Source organism: Equus asinus, unplaced genomic scaffold (assembly GCF_041296235.1).
Source record: "Equus asinus isolate D_3611 breed Donkey unplaced genomic scaffold, EquAss-T2T_v2 contig_176, whole genome shotgun sequence".
Taxonomy (NCBI): Eukaryota; Metazoa; Chordata; class Mammalia; order Perissodactyla; family Equidae; genus Equus; species Equus asinus.
In genome coordinates, this window is record NW_027224823.1 from 336,140 (window position 1) to 354,353 (window position 18,214).

Below are 18,214 nucleotides of genomic sequence, written 5' to 3' on the forward strand. Positions count from 1 at the left end.
TATCTCATTGTATTTTTGATTTGCATTTCCCTAATAATTAGTGATGTTGAACATCTTTTCATGTGCCTGTTGGCCATCTATATATCTTCTTTGGAAAAATGTCTGTTCGTGTCCTCTGCCCATTTTTGGATCAGCTTGTTTGTTGTTGAGATGTATGAGTTCTTTGTCTATTTTGGAAATTAACACCTTGTTGGATTTATGATTTGCAAATATTTTCTCTCAGTTGGTGGGTTGTCTTTTTGTTTTGTTCCTGGTTTCCTTTGCCTTGCAGAAGCTCTTTAGTCCAATGAAGTCCCATTTGTTTATTTTTTTCTTTTGTTTCCCTTGTCCAAGTAAAAATGGTATTCGAAAAGATACTGCTAAGACTGATATCCAAGAGTGTACTGCTTATATTTTCTTCTGGGAGTTTTATGGTTTCACATCTTAGCTTCAAGTCTTTAATCTGTTTTGAGTTAATTTTTGTGTGTGGCAAAAGATAATGGTCTAACTTCATTCTTTTGCATATTTCTGTCCAGTTTTCCCAGCACCATTTATTGAAGAGACTTTCCGTTCTCCATTGTATGTTCTTGCCTCCTTTGTCGAAGATTAACTGTCCGTAGATGTGTGGGTTTATTTCTGGGCTTTCAGTGCTGTTCCATTGATCTGTGTGCTTGTTCTTGTACCAGTACCATGTTGTTTTGATTACTACAGCTTTGTAGTATATTTTGAAGTCAGGGATTGTGATGTGTCCAGCTTCATTCTTTTTTCTCAAGATTGTTTTGGCTATTCGGGGCCTTTTGTTGCCCCATGTAAATTTTAGGATTCTTTGTTCTATTTCCACATCATTGGGATTCTGATTGGGATTGCATTGAATCTGTAGGTTGCTTTAGGTAGTATGCAAGTTTTAACTATGTTTATTCTTCCAGTCCATGAGCCTGGAATATCTTTCCATTTCTTTATGTCATCATCAATTTCTTTCATTTAACGTCTTAAGGTTTTCATTGTGTAAGTCTTTCACCTCCTTGGTTAAATTTATTCCTAGATATTTTATTCTTTTTGTTGGGATTGTATATGGGATTGTATTCTTAAGTTCTCTTTCTGTTAGTTTGTTATTAGAGTATAGAAATGCAACTGACTTTTGTAAGCTGACTTTGTACCCTGCAACTTTGCTGTAGTTGTTGCTTGTTTCTAATAGTTTTCCTATGGATTCTTTAGGGTTTTATATATATAAAATCATATCATCTGAAAACAGCAAGAGTTTGACTTCTTCCTTGCCAATTTGGATTCCTTTTCTTTCTTTCTCTTGCCTAATTGCTCTGGCCAAAACCTCCAGGACTACGTGGAATAAGAGTGGTGAGAGTGGGCACCATTGTCTCGTTCCTGTTCTCAGAGGAATGTCTTTCAGTTTTTCCCCATTGAGTATGATGTTGGCTGTGGGTTTGTCATATATGGCCTTTATTATGTTGAGGTACTTTCCTTCACTACCCATTTTATTGAGAGTTTTTATCATAAATGGATGTTGGCTCTAGTTAAATGCTTTCTCTGCATCTCTTGAGATGATCATGTGGTTTTTATTCCTCATTTTGTTAATGTGTATCATATTGATTGATTTGCAGGTGTTGAACCATCCCTGCATCCCTGGAATAAATCCCACTTGATCATGTTGTATTATCCTTTTAATGTGATGCTGTATTTGGTTTACCAATGTTTTGTTGAGGATTCTTCGTCTATGTTCATCAGCAATATTGGCCTGTAATTTTCCTTCTTTGTGTTGTCTTTGTCTGGCTTTGGGATCAGGGTGATATTGGCCTCATAAAATGTGTTAGGAAGTATTTCATCATCTTCAATTTTTTGGAATAGTTTGAGAAGGATAGGTATTAAATCTTCTTTGAGTGTTTGGTAGAATTCTCCAGAGAAGCCATCTGGTCCTGGACTTTTATTTTTTGGAAGACTTTTGATTACTGTTTCAATCTCTTTACTTGTGATTGGTATATTCAGATTCTCTGTTTCTTCTTGGTTCAGTTTGGGAGGTTGTATGAGTCTAAGAATTTATCCATTTCTTCCAGATTGTCCAATTTGTTGGCATATGGTTTTTCATAGTATTCTCTTATAATTCTTTGTATTTCTGTGGTATCCATTGTAATTTCTCCTCTTTCACTTCTAATTTTATTTGAGCCTTCTCTCTTTTTTTTAAATTAGTGAGTCTGGCCAAGGGTTTGTCAATTTTGTTTTTCTTCTCAAAGAACTAGGTCTTAGTTTCATTGATCCTGTCTACTGTTTTTTTGGTTTCAATTCATTTATTTCTGCTCTAATTTTTATTATTTCCCTCCTTTTGCTGACTTTGGGCCTTTTTTGTTCTTCTTTTTCTAATTCTGTTAGGCGTAATTTGATTGCTTATTTGAGATTTTTCTTATTGGTTAAGGTGGGCCTATATTGCCATGAATTTCCCTCTCAGGACCACTTTTGCTGCATTCCATGTGAGTTGGTATCGTGTATTTTCATTTTTATTTGTCTCCAGTTGTTTTTTGATTTCTCCTTTAATTTCTTCAATGATCCATTGGTTGCTCAGTAGGTTGTTGTTTAGTCTCTGCATGTTTATCTCTTTCCCAGCTTTTTTCTTGTAGTTGATTTCTAGTTTTATAGTATTATGGTTGGAAAAGATGCTTGATATGATTTCGATCTTCTTAAATTTATTGAGGCTTGCCTTATTTCCCAACATGTGGTCCTTCTTTGAGAATGTTCCACGTGCACCTGAGAAGAATGTGTATTCTGCTGGCTTTTGGGTGGAGTGTTCTATATATATCTATTAAGTCTGTCTGGTCTGTAATTCATTTAGTTCCACTATTTCCTTGTTGAGCTTCTCTCTGGATGGTCTATCCATTGATGAAAGTGGGGTGTTAACATCACCTGCTATTACTGTGTTGCTGTTAATGTCTCCTTTTAGGTCAGTTAATAGGTGCTTTATGTACTTTGGTGCTCCTGGGTTACATACACATATGTGTTAAATCCTTTTGGTGGAGTGTCCCTTTTGTTGTTATATACTGCCCTTCTTTGTCTCCCATTGCCTTTTTTTTTTTTTTGGGTGAGGAAGATTGGCCCTGAGCTAATGTCCATGCCAGTCTTCCTCTTTTGTATATGGGATGCCACCATATCATGGCTTGATGGGCAATGTGTAGGTCCACGCCCAAGATCTGAACCCATGAACCCTAGGCCTCCAAATCAGAGCACGTGAACTTAACCACTACATTACCAGGCTGGCCCCATCTCATTGTCTTTTTTATCTTGAAGTCTACTTTGTCTGCTGTAAATATGGCAACACCTGCTTTCTTTTGTTTGCCATTGGTTTGGAGTATTGTCTTCCATCCTTTTACTCTAAGCTTGTTTGTCTTTAGAACTGAGACGTGTTTCCTGGAGGCAGCATATTGTTGGGTCTTGTTTTCTAATTCATCCAGCTATTCTATGTCTTTTGATTGGGGAATTTAATCCATTTGCATTTAGAGTGATTACTGATATATGAGGGCTTAATGCTGCCATTTTATCACTTGTTTCCCAGTTGTTCTGTATTTCCCTTTTTCTTATCCCGTGTATTTCAGACGGATGATTCAGTTTGGTGGCTCTCTATGATGGTTTTCTCAGTTTTCTGCTTATTTATCATTTGTGTCTCAGTTGTGATTTTTTTAGTGGTTAACCTGCACTTTGTGTACAAGATCTCATAGATGAGATAGTCCATTTCTGATAGACTCTTATCTCTTTTGACTAAGCAGTTTCCATCCCTTTCCCCTTCGCCTTCTGCATTATTGTTGTCACAACTTGTTCCATTTTGTGTTGTGAGTTTGTGGTTAAAATGATGAGACTATATTTATTCTTGATATTTTCCTTCCCTTCATCTTTAATGTTATGCTAATCTGTTCTGATAAAGAGTTGCAATTTTCTGATTTTGTCTGCCTGTTTATCTCCTTGCTGAAGGCTGTGTAAACCCTTTCTTCTTCTTTTCAGGTATGAAGGCCTTCTTGATCAAATCTTGTAGGGGGCCTTGTGGCAATGAACTCCCTGAGCTTTTGTTTATCTGGGAAAGATTTTATTGCTCCATGATATCTGAAGGATATGTTTGCTGGATAGAGTATTCTTGGCTTAGAGTTTTTGTCTTTCAGAATTTTTAATATATCATTCCAGTCTCTCCTAGCCTGTAAGGTTTCTGCTGAGAAATCCAATTAAAGCCTGGTGGGGTTTCCTTTGTAGGTGATTTTCTTCTGCTTTACTGTCCTTAGTATTTTTTCCGTGCCATTAAGTTTTGCCAGTTTTACTAATCCATGCCTTGGAGAAAGTCTTTTTACATTGATGCAATTAGGAGTTCTCTTAGCTTCTTTTACTTCTAATTCCAGCTCTTTCCCCAGGGTTGGGAAGTTTTCAGCTATTATTTCTTTGAACAAGTTTTGTGCTCCATTCTCCTTCTCTTCTCCCTCTGGAATACCTGTATTTCTGTTCACTAAATTGCTAATTTTATCCTCCGTAATATCAGCTCTGTCATTCAAGGTCTCCAAATTTTTCTTTATCTCATTTATTGTGTTTTCATCTCCAACATTTCTGATCGTTTTTTTCTTTATAGTTTCAATCTCTTTTGTGAAGAATTCTCTCCGTTCATTAATTTTGTTCCTGATTTCATTGAACGGTCTTTCTGAGTTCTCATAACTTATTGAGTATTTTATGATGGCCATTTTGAATTCTCTGTCATTTAGATTGTAGACTTCTGTGCCTTCAGGATTGCTTTCTGAGTATTTGTCTTTTTCCTTCTGGTCAGGAGTATTAATATACTTCATACCATTCAATGGGGTGGATTTGTGCATTTGCATACTGATAGTATCTGGTCATACATTCCACCTGCCACCACTGGAGAGGGGGCAGCACCTGTGTAATCTGAGCCCACCGTGATCCCTGTCAGCCCTGCTTGTCCGAGCCTGGGCCACTTGTTGGGACTGCAGAGGCCCTGTGGGCTCTCCCACCAGACAAGAAAGCGATTATGCAGGAGCTCAGGGCTGCTGCCTGCTCCCACAGTCCCACTGAGTTGCAGTCCACCCCTTGGGGCTGCAGTGGTACTATGGGCATTCAAGGCAGCTGGGAATTTGTTTGCCTGGGTGCACAGCTCCACTGCCATCTGCTCCTAGGTCACACCAGCCATTAGTGCTTTGTGGGCAGGGCCTCCCCACTGGGTCTGAGCCTAGCCATTCCCTGGGACTGCAGTGGCTCTGGGCTCTCCCACCAGACGAGAAAGCGATCGTGCGGGGGCTCAGGGCTGCCATCACCTGTTCCTGTGGTCACGCCGAGGCACGCTCCCACCCTTGGGGCTGCAGCAGTACTATGGGCCTCCAGCTGGGAGAGCAGCTGCATGCGTGTACAGGTCTGCTGGGGGACCAGAAGAGTACTCACCTATCTCCACCACCTCTCCAGGGGTAGTCCATCCCCCTTCAAATGTATAGCTGCGCAGGTCTCTCAGGCATCCTGAGGTGCTGTGTGGGTATCTTCTGCTGATCAATGAATGACCATTTAGTTGTAGTTCGAAGAGGGAGAGACAAAGGGAACAGCTCACTCCACCATGATGCCGATGTCACTCCTAATTTTCTTTTGGAATCTGCCTAAGGTTTCTCCCAGCTGATGATGAAAAACTAAAACCACTTGTCATTTAAGTGCAGCATCTCAACACCTGAGTCTCAGTTGAGTTGTGCCGATAATGATACTATTTTCCTAAATTCAGAAACTCACCCTATTAAGGGAGAAAACCTGATATCAATTTTTAAAAAACAGTGGGGTGAGAGGAAGCATGACACTGGTTACTGGGGACACTAATTTGTGTTCCCTTTCTAGAGGAGACTGTGTTTTTCATTCCTTCACTTGTCGAACCTTCTCTTCATCCTCAGGAGTTGTGAACAGATGTGTCTACAGCACAACCAAGGCAGCCGTGATTGGCCTCACAAAGTCCGTGGCTGCAGACTTCATCCAGCAGGGGATCAGGTGCAACTGTGTGTGTCCAGGTGAGTTAGGCTCCACAGGGCTATGAAATTGTCCTTTGTGACATCCCACTTGCCACTGTGAGAGAGATCTCCATAAGCTTGTTTACTACCTGTTACTGTGGCCTGTCATTGGGACAAGTTCAAAAGGGAAAGAGTCCCATCCTGTTAAGGTAACAGTCTAACAGTCAGTTGGGAGAGAGATCCTAAGTCATCAGGAATAAGCCACTGAGGCAAACAGTTTACATGCTGCTCATGCACGTGGCGGCAATTCTAAACCACTGGGTTAAGAGACATGAGTCACCAGGGCTTACTGTTTTGGAAGCAGACCAGGGATGACTGTGTCGGGGGGAAGATGAAAAGTAGCCCATGCTCACAGGACAGCGGAAGAAAGTAAGAGGAGCCTCCCAGAACACAGGGGCTCTGCCGTGGAAATCACCTGGGTTGGCCCAGGGATAAAAAGGAGGGATTAATACCTTCCTTGATGCTATACAAAGTGAGTCAGCAAACTATGGCCTGCAGGCCAAATCCAGCCCACCGCCTATTTTGTAAATATAGTTTTATTGGAACACATCCACACCCAGTTTGCTTCTTGTATTGGCAATGACTGCTTTCATCCTACAACAGCAGAGTTGAAAACAAATGGTTCTTAACACCAAGAATATTTACTGTTTGGCTCTTCACCCAAATGTGCTGACCGCTCATAAAAGAAAGGAGAAAAGCAGAACTTATTAGTAGCAAGGACATTCAATGTGTCCAAACTAAAGCATTCAATAACCTATTTCTTAGGAATGACTTCTCATTTTCTTAATATCTGTAGGTGTGTCTATTAATTAGATATGCCCTTTCACCTGGTTCCACTGACCAACATGAATATAGGCTACCTAAGAAGAATTACTAACTTCCTCTCTGGAAAGAAATGAAATGAACATCCAGGATCCAGGTTTTTCTCAGTAGTTCACAGCTGGTGTGGGGATTGAGGAGGGGAAGCATTGCAGTTCCCTGTGGGACCTTTCACGACCTGGAGGGTATGCTAGGATCTGGGGGGGAGTTGACGGGGAATAGGCTGGACAGCCCCACAGGAGATTCTGATGTAATCCAGCCTGGTCTCCCCTCAGGTTGAAAACCACTGATTTATTAAAGAGGGAAGACGACTATATACCTTTTGTTGACACAGAATAACCAATAACCATTTTATAGATAAGAAAGATAAGGTGCGTTTTACTTGAATCAGGCAGTCTCTACAAAGGAAGAAAGCGTTCCAGAGAGGCATGGTTTTCAGTACAGTTTTATACCTTTTTAGAACACAGAACATCCATAAAACACACCCAGGATACATATTCATCAAAGTTTCAGAGAGATACTCAGTTGCAAATTAGCAAGCAGGTCAACATGACCCTGATGTCAGGAAGGGGAACTTATCTTTAAAGAGTTCTGATACTGGTGGGCACAGGAGGGGAAGTGTGCATCCTTATCTTCAAAGAGTGCCTTCTTTTACTTTGAGATAATGCATAATGCCCTCTTTAATGGTTAAGGCAGATGTTTGATAGGCTATAAGTCAGGTGTCTTTAGTTCAAGCCAAATCAGTTTTAAACCAAAATAGCTACCCCATATACCTCAATATGTGAAAATTTCTTGTCACTTTCAAGCTACAGCATTCCCCTTATGGAGGTGTTGTGTATAATTTTTCTTGGACTAAAAAGGTAAACATCGGTAACACTAAGAAACAGGAGGATACAGAAGAGACAGTTTCACTTGGTTTTAACATACAAACTGGTGATACCTGAGCCTAGCTGTTCTTGGTACCATTTACCCGGTGGAATAAATGGCAAAATGATTTGGAAAATGTGATTGTTTTAGCAGCTAGCCTTTTCAGAAGATTGGAAAATATGTTATCAAATTCTCTGGGACAAGGAACTAGCTGTGACTCACTGACCCAGTCCCAGAAGGAAACATGATGGGGAATGAGTGTGTGTGGGATGGTGCTGATGGCTGTAGAGTCACAGCTGGTCAGCACGACTTGGGTAGACAGTAGCATGGTGTGTCAGCCTGTGCCATGGACACAGCAGAGTCAGGTGACAGTGGAATGAAGCAGAAGGCATAGGCTTGATCCACAGCTCTCATTTAATGGCCATTCATACTGGCCACATGTAAGATGTGACGCTCATTTTCCTCAGTGGGAGGAAGCTGTAGAAGCTGTAAGGATTTTGAGGAGAGTGTTAGAGAAGCTCAAGGCATCTTGAGCACACTGCTGGTGAAATTTTGGACTTTAAGGAGGCTGTTGATGAGAGAAGTAAGCAAAATGTTGTCTGAGGGGCTGGCCCCGTGGCCGAGTGGTTAAGTTCGCGAGCTCCGCTGCAGGCGGCCCAGTGTTTCGTTGGTTCGAATCCTGGGCACGGACATGGCACTGCTCATCAGACCACGCTGAGGCAGCGTCCCACATACCACAACTAGAAGGACCCACAACGAAGAATATACAACTATGTACCGGGGGGCTTTGGGGAGAAAAAGGAAAAAAATAAAATCTTTAAAAAAAAAAATGTTGTCTGAAACTGGATACAAGGGGGTCTTTGTTATGTGGTTTCAGAAATTTTATCAGCACTATTGGCTGCAGTGACATGGAAGGTATAAAATGTTTCTAATGAACCAGGCAATGTAGCGAAGGCAATTTCCTCCCAGAGTGGGGAGAGTGCCGCCCCTCCGAGTAAAATGTGAGAGGAGAAAGAAGCTAAAGAAAGGGTTCTTAGACAGAAAAGTGTCAGAAAGTGCAAATTTTGAAGCTTCCCAGCCTCTCCAGAGAAATGGCAAATGGTCATAAAATTAAGGAATTATTTCTGAGCAGACCTCAAATCTGCAGTGCTGTGAGGAGCCCGCTCTAAAGATGGACCTGAAGGATGACTGCAGATCATTTTCCGTGACCGTAGGAAGACCGTGTGGCCTCCTGGAGTACTGTCAGTCAGAAAGAGGCTTCCTGAGAATTTACAGGTTACATACGTTAACAAAAAAAGTCTGGGGAACTTGCTCTGTAGGAAGGTGAACTAAGTGGGGTTGTAAAAATTTTAGTGTCATTCTTATTTTTCTTTTTTTAAGTAAAATATTGTAAATTATATTTTTCAATGAAAAACATGAAACAATGTTAAAATAGGAATTTGAAGCCAATGAAAACTGGCAAGATAATGAGGAAAATTTAGAACCAAGGACTGTGACAAGCATGGAGCTGTCCCTGAGGATTCAGAGTGAACGTGACAGCAAAGAATGGTTTTGAGATCATTGAGACAATGTGGGTCCTTGTACTGGTAAAGAATTGTGTGATATTACCTAGCCCTCAGGGTTGTTGTGAGGATTACTGAGATAATACCTGTAAAACTGCATACAGTCCATAAAGTATCATGTCAGTGTAATGCGACTAAAATGCTGGTGTTTCACTCAGAGTCCCTGCCTAGTGTCATAGTGAATTGTAGTCTGTGCTTTTAAAAATCATGGAAATGCTGTTAAAGAAGTTATAAGCCTATGAAATAAAAGGGCAGGCAGAAGAGGTGAAATTGCTGTTCCAAGTTATGGACAGGATTTCTCTGGTACCTGTATCCTACGGAAAGGAAGTTTAAAGTTGAGTTGCCAATTTCTTTTTCAGTCTAAGTAAGTAACCAAGCTGAATGTCACCCTTTGATTTAGGAACCGTTGATACCCCATCTCTGCAAGAAAGAATACAAGCCAGACCAAACCCTGAAGAGGTATGTCTCCTATTTTAAATGTGTTTAAATCTTTTAGTTAAAAAAAATGCCCTCTTCCTTACGCAGAGTAGACAAATGCATAGAGACAGAAAGTAGAAGGGTAGTAGCCGGGCCTGGGGGAGGGGCCTGGGGAGTTAGTGTTTAGTAGGCATAGAGTTTCAGCTTTGCAAGATGAAGAGACTTCTGGAGATTGGTTGCACAACAGTGTGAATGCACTTCATGCTACTGAACTGTACACTTAAAAATGGTTAAGATGATAAATTTTATATTATGTATATTTCACCACATTTTCAGAAAAATTTAAAAACCCTCTACTTTAAGATTAACTTCCTGATCTGTCACAGTGTCTGTAGGTTTTAGTATAACACAAATAGTTTGAGCAGCGTAGGAGTCACCATAGTCCTGCGTGGCCCACAGTTAATAATATTAATGATACTCTCATGTATCATGCGTGAATAATCGAGGCAGCAGGCCAGTGGCCTCTGTAGATCTCTCTTGCTTTGCCTCCTGAAGGAGCTGCCAGTGAGTTCATACTTTAGCTCACACCACTGATGTCTGGTGTGGTGTCTGGTCACAGGCACGGAGCGACTTCCTGAAGAGACAGAGGACGGGAAGATTTGCAACCGCAGAAGAAATAGCCCTGCTCTGCGTGTACCTGGCTTCTGATGAAGTAAGCGCTATTCTTCCCAGGGAGGTCATTATTCTCAATCACATTGGCCCGCTATTTTTGCTCATCAAGTAATGTCATTTTACAGAGTTACAGCATATGATCGTTAAGTTGCTGCATTTACGAGGTAGGGATAAGTTCTGATTTAATTTGCTCAAAGAAAGACCACTTTGATCTGAGCCACTAACTCTTCCTCATTCAAGTTTATATGTCACCAAATCTTGTAGCAAATAAAATGGAGGATGGAAAAAAATTAAATCACTCAATTTTATGAGAAACAGTTACTTTCAAAAATTACAGTTGGGGAAGCCTTGATTAAGTGTAAATCAAACGAACCTCCAAAATCATGAGAGCTTCAGGTGAAATGGGGAGAGAGTTAACCAGATATAATTGTGTCCAGGAGACACAGAATTGGCATCTGGTGTTCTTAGTTTTACTGGAAACTTATTTAGAAGAATCCCACTGACTCTTTTCCTATGAATTTTTACTGTTTGTCATCATATATGGAAATTCCTAATTCTGTCTCTTTCCACTTTGCATCTATTTAGTAACCAGTTTCTTCCTTTTTTTTTTTTTTTGAGGAAGATTAGCCCTGAGCTAACTACTGCCAGTCCTTCTGTTTTTTGCTGAGGAAGCCTGGCCCTGAGCTAACATCCGTGCCCATCTTCCTCTACTTTATATATGTGGGACACCTGCCACAGCATGGCATGCCAAGCGGTACCATGTCCACACCCAGGATTCAAACCAGCGAATCCCGGGCCACTGAGAAGCGGAATGTGCGAACTTAACCACTGCGCCACTGGGCCAGCCCCCCAGTTTCTTCCTTAATGGCTATTGTATATTTTTAAATGGCTTACAACTGTGAAGGCAGAAACTACATTTATAAGGAATAGAGCACAAGAATATCCCCCTATGTTATGTCTTGAAATGTTACATGCCCTGGAAACTAACGTGTGAGCAGAAAGAAGGAAAAGGGAGCAGGCAGGAGAGAGGTGTGTCACTGGCCACTTAGCTCCTCTTTACAGTGATTTGGTGCACATGAGGTGGTTGATGAATGTGGCAGATAGAAGGGTTGAAATGTTTTAGTGACAGAGCAGTTACTACTTGTCAGAACTATTACAACAGCTGTTAATTAATAGCTGGGGAAATTGCTAGGCATTTGATTAATGGAGCATACATTGGCTTTTGTGATTTCTCTGAATCTATATCTTCAGAAGAGCTCACTTGATTTTGAGGTACTGCTGATAAGCTAAATTGTCCTTGTTTAGCCAGAACTTAAGTTACCAAATATTTAGAAATGTTCTGGCTTGAAATGTGCAACAAAAGGACCATTGGCCTTTTAGAGGAGACCAGAGGAGTCCATATATAAAACAGAGAACTTGCCTTTTTAAAAAAACTTGAGGGAATTGGGGTTGTTTCTTGATAAACTGATTTATCTGCTTTATATGATCCGTTTTCATATATTGAACTTGGGGCCAGCCTGGTGGCGCAGCAGTTAAGTTTGCAGTCTGCACTTTGGTGGCTAGGGGTTCACTGGTTTGGATCCCAGGTGTGGACCTATGCACCGCTTGTCAAGCCATGCTATGGCAGGCATCCCATATATAAAGTAGAAGAAGATGGGCATGGATGTTAGCTCAGGGCCAGTCTTCCTCAGCAAAAAAAAAAAAAAAAAAAAGAGGACGATTGGCAGTAGATCTTAGCACAGGGCTACTCTTCCTAAAAAAAAAAAATTTCTGTTCTTCTATTATGATGTCTTTCCTTCTTGCCTCTTCCATTGTCTCAGGCTTTAGATGAGTTTAAAACTAAGAACACAAATTAGAGTCTTTATTATCCATGTTTAAGTTAAAAGACTGTTAAACCTCTACCACAAGGATCACTTCACCTTGAATTATTTAGAAAATGAAAAATTCTGTGGGGAAAAAACAGTAATATTTTTAACTCCTTTAGTTTTACACAGATTTAGATGTCTGAAGTTAGTATAGAATATTTTTTTGTAGTTCAATAGATAATTATTAGTATTCACATAAATTTTAAAAACACATTTAGCATGCTCCAGTTCGTGGAATTACCTGTGTATGTTGACCAACTAAATATACACCATCTTTTAAAACAATTCTATTTGTAAATTGACACCACCACTTTATGACTGACACACTTGATTATGTTCAAAAGTTTATTAGTGGCATAAAACTCAGCTAGTTTAGAATAGTTCTGAGTCTCAAAATTAAAGTGTACTATTTTAGCCTCGACTTTATCCTAATTTGGAGAATGGGTATATATCACCAAACTGCTTAATTTTCTGATTCTGAGACCAAATACCTAATAGCCCCTGCGTAGAATGTGATACATGCTCAAACACCAGCTAGAGGCCACTTAGCTCTGGATCACAAGAACACTCAGAAGTTTTAAATCACCCGAAACTTAATTCTAATTTTCCTAAATTCTGTTTGTTAAGTGAAGTTTCCTGTTACCAGGAGAGTAAATTGTTTAGTTATCTCAGTCATACAAAAATTGAAGAAACACAACCTGTGTTAAACCTGGCTAATTGTTGGGTCTCCTTGTGTTTATCACTACAGTCTGCCTACATCACAGGTAATCCTGTCATCATTGATGGAGGCTGGAGCTTGTGATTCAGGATCTCCTTGCTGGGAAGGCAGGCCCTTCCTATACACTGTAAACCCGGCTATGAAGAAAACTCACTCATCATCTCTTTCGTATTAATGGAATATTAATGAAAACAAGCCCTTTTTAAGGATGTCATTGTTCACAAGAATTTGATTCTTTAAATATATTAATCTCTTTTGAAATCATTGTAGCTTAATAACATCACAGCAAAAGAATAGTTTTTAAAATAAGCCTCAATTTGTAAGCATATAAAATTAAAATATGAAGGAAAAAAGTAAGTTTTTTAAAAGAAAAGTGTATTCATTTCTATTTCCCAATATTCAGATGTTTTTGTTCAGGTCTGCATTGGTCTGTATGTGGATACTAATTTAAAATTTTTACACCGTTATAAATGAACAGCAAAGGTAGGAAGGAGTTTGGCTTCACTAACTTATGTTAAAAGAACTATAGACTATTCAGAACTATATGTTGGTCTGTTATATAAAATAAAAATAATCATCAGGTGTTTATACTTAATGGATGTTATCACTTGTAATTAAGTACTATTTTCTTAGTCTAACTAAAAGATCTTTATTAAAATAAACAATGACATTTGACATGAGCCTAAGAAACATAATAGTTAACTAACGCAGTGATGCAGTCTTGGCGAGCCGAGGAGTCAAAAGAAAGATTTCTTGGACTCTCGAGGTCTGGCAGTAGTGCTCTTTTATTAAGAGAATAGCATGGAGTAGCATGGGGACAGGACCCATGGACAGTGAAGAGCTGCAGGCATGGGGACAGGACCCAGGGGCGGTGAAGAGCTGCAGCATGGGGACAGGACCCAGGGGAGGTGAAGGGCTGCAATGGGTTGACGGTAGGGCTAAATTTATAAGGCATAGGTATGTGAGTTATTTCTTTACAAGACAAAGGAAAGATCATGAAAAAAATGTTAAAATGGTGTCTTTGCAGGTGGCTCTGGTTATTGGGTGGTCCTAGAACTTTGGGTAAGAATCAGATCAATGAGGTCAGGATGTCCTGTGCTTCCCGGAGGATGATGTAGATGGGTATGTAGGCCAGGACGCCTTGGGCTTCTCTCCAGCGGGCAGCCTTGATCTGCATCAGCAGTATCATCAGTTTGAGGGATATTTTTTAGATTAAGTATAGATTTCTTCACCAAATTCCAGGATAACAGACAGGAGGATATAAAACTTAGAAATAGTCTCTGGATAAATAAATATAAATGAATCATATAACAGGAAACAAAACTAAAGAAAATAAAAGTTCCAAGAAAAAGTTCAAGTAAATTCATGTATGAGAGAGTACTAGGAAGTTTTTTCTTGTTCTTTTAGTTTTAGCGTTTTGTGTTTGTTTTTTATTTGTAGCTACCTCAAAAGACCAAATGGTATGATGCACATATAGATAATAAATGAGCAGTCTTTTCTCTTAGAATGTTAATTAATATTAACAAGGAAATTTTTAATGGACAATGAAAGGATAACATTTTGTTATAATAATTGCAGTGGATTCTAACATTAACACATGACCCTCAGGGTCAGTTCTCTCAGAGCTAACTGTGAACTATAAAACAGTGTCAACAATAAAAGTAAACTGGAGCCCAAAAGTTCATGTTCTCTAAAGTAAGGTTAATTAATCAGGTTGATGGATCAATGAGGAGCATATGACTGAAAGAAAAGGAAAAATACATTTCACTCCTGTGGTAAGAGGAAGCTGGATGTCACCAGAAGCCTTTCAAGCTTTAGGGAGGAAGAGTCAGTGTAGGAAAATAACCATTGTAGACGGCCTGAGCCAGGTCATGGGACGGGACTTGGGTTCCTCCATCCTGTCCACAAAGGAGCACCTGAGAGACGAGGAGGAGCGGCTCCTGTCTGCTGGGGACGGTCCTGGACACTGTCTGTCTCGCCTGAACAGCGGTGATTAAAACTGGCAGTTGCTTAAAGGAGTAAAAAACAGGTAAGAAATTCTTTATTTCTGAAGGACATGGAAATGCCCCGGAAGGGGCGCGCGCCCAGGCTCACACTCGGGTGGCGGGGTCGATCAGGGAAGGCAGACCCGAAGCAGAAGGGAGGGGAGGGGAGGGGAGGGACGCGGGCTGCCGCCGGCACCGCAGCATCCACGCGGGCCAGCGGGAGGCTCGAGCCAACACGCGGCCGAGGGGACGAGCCGCCCGCCACGCCGCTCGCTGCAAGGGTCCTGTTCTCGCGGCGCCTCGGAGAAGACGCGCCGCGGTGCGCCCGGAGCGCGCGACGGCCCGGCCCGGGAACCGGGCTCCCCGCCGCGGGCTGCCGGCCCGCCCTCCCCGCGCGGCCTCGCCCGACCCTTCCCGCCGGCTCCCCGCCCGCACAGCGCCTAAGGCCGCCAGCGCCGCGCCGCCGAGCCCCGGACCCGTGGAGGCCGCGGGCCCGCCCGGGTCTCCCGCGCCGAGAGGGCGGGGCGCCGCCTGGGGCGATGCGTGCGGGCGCCCGCCCGGCCGTCCCTGGGCCGCGGCGCAGCCGGGTCCCCCGCGGGCCCGCCCGTCCCTGAGCCGCGGCGCAGCCGGGCCCCCCGCGGGCCGCGAGCTGGGCCCCCGAGACGCCAGGGTAAGCGGAACCGGCGGGGCCTCAGGGCTTGCGGGCCGGGGGCGCGGAGGCGGGCGCGGCCCTGGGGTGCGTGGCTGTGTGCGCGCTCACTTGTTAGTTGTTGCTGCCGTGGGTTTCTCTCGTTTATTTTAGTTCTTAAAACAACCGGAGGGTGTGGCTCCTGTGGGCCGAGGTGCCGCTGCGCCCAGACGCCGCCGCTGGAGCCGGCACCACTGTCGAGTTGGGGGCGGCCGTGCTGCCCGGGCCTCCCGCGGGGGCGTCAGCGGCCCTGCAGCCGGCGGTGCGGGCTCTGCCGCCGGGGCTGCGTGCGCGCTGCGGGGCGCGGAGAGATGCTCCTCTGCCTTCCGGCTCTTCTGGCCGCTCTATGATCAGATCGCCACGAGAGACTCTAACGGGAGAAGGAAAGCCTAATAGCGTGTGTACACGAGAGAAACCCAGGAAAACAAGTAACTTGCCAAAATGGCCGAGGCCCTCGCCTTAAATGCCATCCTCAGCTGAAGACAAAAGATGTTGGGGGTGGGGAGAGCCAGGGGCTTCAGAGGGTAGGAAGGCAGTTCACAGGTAGGAGAAAAGGAGCAAACATTTGGAAAACAAGTGTTTGGCCACGCAGAAACAGAAGACAGAGGGGAGCCCAGCAAACAGGCTTTTCTAGGCTCCTCCCGCTCTACTGCCTCGTTCTTGTCACACCAAGGTGACATAGCTCGCTTCCTGAGACAGGTTTTTGTATCACTTTTAGGCGCTTAAAGTGAAGGTAACAAGAAAAACCTCTGAGTCTTTTTTTTCTTACAAATAATCCTAAAATAATGTTCATGTTGAAAGAACACATTTTGGGGTCACACATTTTGTTCCGCTTCAGTACACTCTGATGCTTGCACAACAAAATTGCCCGAGAACGCATTTCTCAGAACTATCAACATGTCAAGTGACTGTACTTCCCAGGCAGCAGCCTGTTATCTCACCCTAGAAGCTGGTGTACTTGTTGCCCTAGAAGATTAACAGCAGGAAGCCACATTTCCTTTAGCCTCCGGTCAAGAAATGGATAACATGAGTGGATAGAGAGAGGCAGATACCCTACTGAGACAAGTCAACCTCTGTTTCCACTGAAAGACTAAAAGCCCTTTTCAACCCCACTCCATCTCTCTAATGGGGCCTCCGCCTGAAGTTATTGCTGCTACAAAGTGCTCTCGTGAAATTCTAGTTTACTGTTTCTCTCCAAGTCAAGAATGTAACGTTTCAATTCAGCAAGTACCCGTGTGTCTTCTCTGGGCCACGCAGGCATGGGGACAGGAGATACAAATATGAATTAAATAAAGTTTCTGCCATTCAGTAACTCAAAATCCAATGGATCAGAATATACCTAACAAAAAATTAGGTAGTGGATTCATGGTATGCTAATGATGTGAGCAAAGTGACTGAATCGCATAATATATTTTCCAGCATATTTTGCCTGTATTTTTATTTTTTAATTTTTTCCTTTTTTTAGGATTTCCCTAGAAGGCATTGTAGAATAAGTGGGAAAAGGTCGATGATGTAGGTCTGAGCCCTGGGGCCTACACCAAAAGTTGCTATCCTGGATGTGGAAGTTTGGCCCTCACATCCATTCCTGCTTGCTTCTTGTATGCCTCTTTGTACAGGCGAAACTGGAAAGCTAAAGTATTTCCTAGACTCCCTCGCAGGTAGAGTTCTGGATGTAAAATTAGCGTCTGGCAAGTAGATGACTTGCCTGAGATTTCGAAGGCAGGGATGAGGCAGAGGCATCTCCCTGCTATTTTTGGCGAATTTCTGTTGACAAGGACGGTGCAGGAGATGCGAGTGTCCAGTCTCCAGAACTGTGGGTGTTGGGAGGGCCTTACAGCAGCAGGGACAGCCAGGTCAGCGTTGTCGTGTTGAAGCACCAGCTCTCTGGCTGTCCGGAGGTGGTTGAGGGAGGTGGGAAACATCTTCTGTGTTCTCTGTCCAGGCAGCTTCCAGATCCCAGCCTCTCTGGGTCTCAGCTACAGTGTTGTTCTTGAACGCTGTAGTCCCTGTGGGGTCTCCTGATTGAGGCAAAAATAGTACATTCCCCAGTGGTTCAGTTACTAGTGTTCTAGAAGTCCTTCCTGGAGGCCCAGCGTAGACCCTGCTCTCTAGCCCTTTCAACAGTTCACTCAATTCCCTGTAGAATCTCTTTCTGCTTAAAATACCTGGAGTGGTTTCTATTTTCTGCGCTGACTCATTAATATGTTTGCTCTGTAGCCTCCAAGAGTCATCTAAACCTAATCTCTTCAGTTTCTTTTGATGGGAAGTGAAGACATGAGATGAGGCCCAGGGGTCTGCAGTGATCTGATGCCTTCAGCTGGGCTGTGCCCTCACCGGGTGCTGCAGACCCCACATTGAGTTTATCCCTGAAGGTATTTGAGTTTGTTACGCATAGACTAGATTATCTCTGACATCTCTTGCTGTACAAATATAATGTAAACGCCTTCTTCATTTAAAACATTTACAGAATGTATTCTGTAACAAGAAATTGTTGAGTATCTGGTTCATGCCCAACTGTTTCCTAGTCCTATTGATAATTGATAGGCTGCTCACAGACCCCAATGATAGAACAGATGTTTCCTCTAGGGGAAAGGATTTACATCTTTTGCACACAAA

At 42.7% G+C, this 18,214-nt stretch overlaps 1 pseudogene; it reads left to right on the top strand.

Moving 5' to 3' along the window:
- The window catches only part of LOC123284016 (dehydrogenase/reductase SDR family member 6-like), a 30,151-nt pseudogene extending 15,875 nt beyond the window's left edge, over nt 1-14,276 (top strand).
- Nucleotides 14,277-18,214: the final 3,938 nt, after the last annotated feature.